Source organism: Sciurus carolinensis, chromosome 12 (assembly GCF_902686445.1).
Source record: "Sciurus carolinensis chromosome 12, mSciCar1.2, whole genome shotgun sequence".
Taxonomy (NCBI): domain Eukaryota; kingdom Metazoa; phylum Chordata; class Mammalia; order Rodentia; family Sciuridae; genus Sciurus; species Sciurus carolinensis.
This window is the reverse complement of record NC_062224.1, coordinates 31,747,656-31,753,860: the sequence shown is the minus strand read 5'-3', so window position 1 is coordinate 31,753,860 and position 6,205 is coordinate 31,747,656. Positions and strand designations below refer to the sequence as shown.

At 45.6% G+C, this 6,205-nt stretch overlaps 1 pseudogene; it reads right to left on the bottom strand.

The window, feature by feature from the left end:
• Positions 1-114: 114 nt before the first annotated feature.
• On the bottom strand, positions 115-5,150 carry LOC124961188 (microtubule-associated protein 10-like; annotated as a pseudogene).
• Between the last annotated feature and the right edge of the window lie 1,055 nt (positions 5,151-6,205).

Genomic DNA, 6,205 nt, shown 5'->3' with positions numbered 1-6,205 from the left:
TCTGATTCAAAGCCAAGTTCCACCATCTCCACCTCATTCTGTAAGTTTCGAACTGCTTTATGATGGACTGGGACAACTCCTTCCCCTTGGGCCCCACCAGCATCCCAGAGGCACTTAAAGGAAGCGTTCCTGTACCTGTCACGGACAGACATGGCACACAGAAACGACAAAGCCCATGGATAGGGCCCATACCTAGGTTTGCAGGGAAATGTTCGGTGCTCCCTGCACTGGCACAGTCTCCTCGTATTTTAGAAAATTCTGTCTTCACTCATGCCCTGGCTCAGAGCTCCCTTTCCTCCTGAGTGGAGGGCAGTTATTGTGTTCCCACAGTGCGGACACCCTGCACAAAGCCATACCCAACTTAACTTAGCACTTGGAGAAGCCTCCTGCTGCTACTGGCTTGGTGGCTGTGCTCTCTGACCCATGGAGTCTTCTTCAGGCAGTGCCCTCCTGGCTATGCCGAAAGGTGGATTTCTAGCCCCATTTTTCATGAACTTAGTCCCATCTGCTTTGATCTTTCAGTAGTTCCTCCAACTGTCTTGGCCACCACTGGTATTTTCTGTGAACTTTAGGTTGCTATTTTTACACCTCTCTTCAGCGGGATTTTGGGAGGAAAGGACCATAACCTTTCCTTAGTACATATTTTAAAGCAAAAGCTCTTATCTGAATTTTCTAACTTTTTCTAAATGGCTATATATTATTAGTGTAATAAACCTAGGAACTGTTTGAAAAATAAGAAAATGCATGCAGGGTCAACACTCCAACCTCAAGATACCCATCCTGAAGTCAGTTTCTGCTTGGCATGACTGATTCCTGAAGAAAGTCAGGAAGAGGAAGAATACATTGGTCTTGACCAAGTCAGGTGTGTGTGTGTGTGTGTGTGTGTTTTTTTTTTTTTTGTATTTAGGTTAAAAATGAGAAAAGAAAAATCCTGCAAATCTTGGTTCATGTACTGTCATTCTGTACAACTCTCCATGTATTTTATTCAAGTTAGAACAAAAAGGATCTGAAACTCACCTATTGAACTGGATGACTGGTGATAAAGAGTTTAGAAATCTCACCAAGCCACCAATAAGTCTGGCTGATGATTAGCCATGGCTATAACTACAGATGAAGGGAGACTCAAAATAATTAAAGCACAATTCCTACTTTTGGGAATTTACTCTGGGGCTGGGAACCTTAGTGAGCAAAGTAAAAGGGATTACTCAACTATCACTGTGTAGCAGAACCTATTATTCAAATCAAGGTAAAATCTCCATCTCCCATGAATCTCATGCTGGTGTCCATCAATCCTTTATGCGGGCTGGTCCCCCACACAGAACACCCTCTTCTCTTCTTACCATCTCTCTAAATCTTACCTACTATTATGATCATTCAGGAGATAATACCATATAATTAGTTACTTATAAATTAAGGAAAATTAGGACCTTCACATATTCAAAGACAAAAAATTAGAGCTCAGAAGAATATATGCAAATATCTGAACACAGAATAAGTCAAAGTATAAAATCAATGAAAGAAATTATAATTATCATTAAACTTGAAACAAGTTTTCACACATTAAAAATAACCACTGAACCTCAACTGACAAGCAATAACTGAACTCCTATTCAAGAAAGCACACAGGAAGACAACTTTTTTTTAAAAACTTCCCTCTCCGGATGCTTCAGAGAATATTTAAAGATTGTTCACATGCAGCAGCAAAAACAAAAATATTAGTTTAACATGTCTTGATAAGGTTTTTCACAGATTTCTTTTCAGGGGTTCTGCTTGTATTACTACTTAATTCTATAACTTTTCATAAGGTATTTAAATGCTAGCAATCATTTATTTTGTTCAACAATGTTTTCATTGCATCCCAATGACATGCCAGGACTGTGCTGTGCTAAAAATAGACAGGGCCCTTCTCATCACAACACTTCAGACTAGTGGAAGACAAACATTAATCAAGCAATCATGCGAATTGTGGTTAAATAAAGATATAGAACACTAGTAAAAAGGGACCCATCTATTGTGAATCGCAGATTGTGTACCTCTCTGATATTGTGTGGTTGTGTATATATATACATATATATATATGTGTGTGGGTGTGTGTGTATATATAATATAGATATAAATACACATACATTGTGCACACACACACATACACACACATGCTGTAAGCGCTTTTAAGAGCAGAAACTATATCTTAATTGTTTTATCTTTCCTGTATCTCACAAAATGTCATATATTTGTTAAATAACTTATTCCCACTAAAATTTGTAGCTATCCTTATTAACTAACATTTTTTTCAATGAAGTTAGTTTTAGAATGTTTCATATTTTAAAAGTTTAGATACACTTTTAAATTTAAATAACTTGTAAAGAAATCTTACTAAGTTATGAGGGTGATCTCATGATCAATATTATCAGATTTAAGATAGAATACTAGTTAAGCATAAAGGAATGACTTTTCTTATAAAAACTATTCATATAATTATACACTAAAATAATATAATTAAAATTCTTAACAGTACATATAAATTTTTTAAAGCACATTTTTACACCATATATGCCTGGAAATCTGTGTATTACTAACTCACAGATATCTTTGTATTGCTTTGAAATTCTTAGTGAACCAATGTCATCCTCTTCTTCAAAGTGATCTGATGTACTGCCATCCAGAACATTGAGTTCCAGTTCTGACACATTAGAAGGCAGGTAAGAACTCACTTGAGAGATTCTGCGGCAACGGGCTTTTTTCTGACCATTGCAACCAGTTTCTCCTTTAAGTTTCATAGAGAAGTCTTGACCTCTTTTTTTACCCTTAGAGTTATGCCTACTATTTCGGTCTATCTGGCTTTCTTTTTTCCTCAGTTCCGTGGAATGAAGATAAATTATTGGTGGAGTTATTAGATGCCTTCTCCACGATTTTATCCCCAGTCTTTGAAAGATGCCTTCTCTTTTGTGAGAGTACTGGTGATCCAGCCGAAGAGTGGGCTAAGAACAGAACTCTTTTCACTGCTACTTTTCCTGGAGGGTGGTCTTGCTCCACTAGACCTACTGTTACTGAAATTTCTGCCCTTGGACTGCTATCATGAGTTGCAAACTCTTGCTGCTCTCCTCAGTGGTGTAGAAGTCTTCTGAATAGCAAGGGCTGGTGAAATCACCTGAATACTTCAGTTCTGAGATGCTTTCACGGCAACTATTTTCACTCATTTCAGCAGGAACATCATAATCTGTGGTTCTGAGCTGCCAATCATCTATTTCTTTATTTACAATTCTGTCAGCAACCGCATCCTGTTGGAAAACCACATGCACTTTGAACTGTGGTTTCCAGTTTTCCTTCTGAAATATTTGTAGGAGTCAATCTTTTGGAATAATGGAATCTGCAGGACTCATAATTCTTCCCAAAGAACCACTGCTGGTTCTGTTTTCACCACAATCAGTTGTCTTTTTTTCTTTATTTGTGCTGGGCTCATCAAAGACTTCACTAATTGCCTTGAGGTATCACTATTTTCAGCAGAAGATGCATCTGAATCTATTTATCTCTAGGCAGCTGATGTGGCTTCTGACTTTTTTCTGCAAAGCTTAATACTTTAACTTTAGGGGATGGAATTCTGAATTTTGTACTTGTACCCAACGTTTGTGCTTGCATTTTTCTGTACTATTCTCTCTTTTCATGTACTATTAACAAGTCAGGATTTGACTGCTTTAAACAGAGTCTGAGTGTATTTGTTAGGTCATAAAGTAGAAGCCCCCTAGTTACCCTTTCTTGACAGTTGCCACTGTTCTCAAAATATTTACCTTGCTTAAGGTTTTCAACTTGGTTCTTTCTACACTGAAGGCTCACTGACTTTTCATAGTCCCCCACTGAAAACTTATCCTTTTTAGATTCAGACTGACACGTTGATTTGGCACAAGATTCTGGTACCTTCTTATCCTCGGTTCTATACAATCAGGCTTAGCGGGGATGCACATGAGTAAGACTTGCCATGCGTTGGTTGTATAACAAGGACAGTTCAATTAACAAAGAATTCAGCAAAGGAAACTGCCTTATTGTATTGATTGTATTTTGCTCAGTTTGAGGGCGACATGTAGATTCATTAATGGCTCCTACATCCTGACTCCCTGGTGGACTCAAAAACACCGGAGTCTCCTGTGTTGCAGAATCTGTACCTTTTGGAGGGCTCAGATGTGTTGGAGGGTTACAAGTACTTTTCCGGCAAGGCATCACCCAGCTCCTCAGGTTCGTCCCTTGGGGCTCAATGGTGATTTTGACGCCTGCAGGAAGCGTCCTTTCTTGGGTCAGGGGAGTATAATACAGAGGAGGGGGGCAAAAGGTGTTGGTTTCCAGGTCCAGCTCGGCGTCTTCCTCGCTGCAGGTGCTGATGGTGCTGACCCTGCTGTCCGCAGCCTCCGCAGGGCCAGGTTTGCTGTTCTCCGCGGAGCCCACGCGGGCAGGGCTGGGGCTCCTTCCCGCGCCGCGGCGGGGACCGCGTCCTGGGGGCCGAGGTCCAGGGCCGGGTCGGCGGGGTCCCGGGGGCCGCGGTCCGGGGCCGGGTCAGCGAGGTCCAGGGCGCGGCCGCCCAGCTCCGTCAGGCGGCAGAACAGCGCCAGGTCCCCAATGCGCAGGCCCGCCGGGTCCAGCAGAGCGAAGGTGCCCCGGCTGCCGGGCCCGCGGACGGCGGGCTGTGGGACGTCGCAGGCGCCCAGCAGGCGCGGCGGGCAGCTGCAGCAGCGGGTGGGCAGCCGCGGGCGACGCAGGGTGGCCGGAAGCAGGCGAACACGCAGGCTTTGCCGCGACTGAAGCCCAGGGCGCCGCCGGGCAGCGCGGTGGGCCTGGCGGGCGCGCGCACCAGAAGTGGCGGAAGTCCAGCAGCCGGAAGGCCACGGCGGGGCCGGTAGGCAGCGCGGCTTCCAGACACACCTAGTCCACCAGCAGCTCCAGCGAGAAGAGCTGCTCAACCGCCATCGCGGTTGCCAGGCAGCGCCGCCGCTGGAAGTGGCGGGCGCGCGCTCTCGCGAGAGGCGAGGAGGCGACAGGAAGTCTCGGGAGACTGGGTCTGCCTGCTGCCAGGCCCCAGGGCGGAAGGCCGAGGGTGCAGGATCCGGGGCGTGGCTGGGACGCCGAGGCTTGGGGCAGAGCAGGCTTATCACGGCAGGTACCATGTAACCCGGGGCCGGACGCTGAAGTGAGCAGGGCCCTCCGGGACCCCACAGGGCCGACGGCGCGCGGCCACGTGCGAACAGCCGCCGTCGGGGGGCTCACCTGCCCACCCAGGCACCACCGCCTGCGCTGCCCGCGCCCCTGCAGCTGGCATCCCGGTCGGTGTGGGACAGCCACCCGAGTCAGACCTCATGCCCACCCTGAAGTCCGACCAGCTGCCTGCGAGGTCTGTTCCACCACAACCCGAACTCCAGGATCCTGCGAGGTCCGTTCAGCCAGCATCCCTCACCCTCCAGGATCCTGCGAGGTCTGTTCGGCCAGCATCCCTTACCTTCCAGGGGTGCAAACCCACCGCCGTGAGGCAGTCGGGACTGGAAGGGCTTGCTGCCAGGAGCTGAGGGAAGAGGAGCCTGTGTGGAGCTACTTAGGAGAAATGGAGTTCAATCTCCTTATTAGGAATACAGACAGTCCCCAACTTGGAATTTGTCTTGTTTAGTTTTGATCTTACAATATTGAGAAAGTTTGCCCATACAACCATTGTTTTATAAAGTATTGAATCAATTACATAAGACATTCGGTGCTTGATTATAAACTGGGCTTTGCTTTAGGGGATTTTGCCCTACTGTGGTCCACTGTTCTGAAGCACTCTGTGCCAACTTGGTAAGCTACAGTGCTGCAGGTTAGGGGTGACGTTTTCAGCCTACAGTGAGTACCTCAGGAGGTAACTTCATAGTGAGTTGAGGACTGCCTGTTCTCTTGACACTAGACTAGTGCTTCCATTCTCCCGTAAAAGTATATAACAAGAAGGTGAGGATGTCATAAGTAGCTAAATTAAGACAATTCCAAGAGGAAATGTTTTAAAAGATGAAAGCAATCTGCAGTTTTAATATAAAAAACATGAAACAGCAAAGTCAAAGCCCTCAACCATAGTTTAAGTCCCCTGTCAGATACTGGCTTGCTGTGACAAGCTGGGAACCTCACCTCTGAAAATTCTTGGAGAAACAGGCTACAGCAGCTCCCTTGTGCTCCATGAATTCCCAGAGGCTTGCATTTCAAG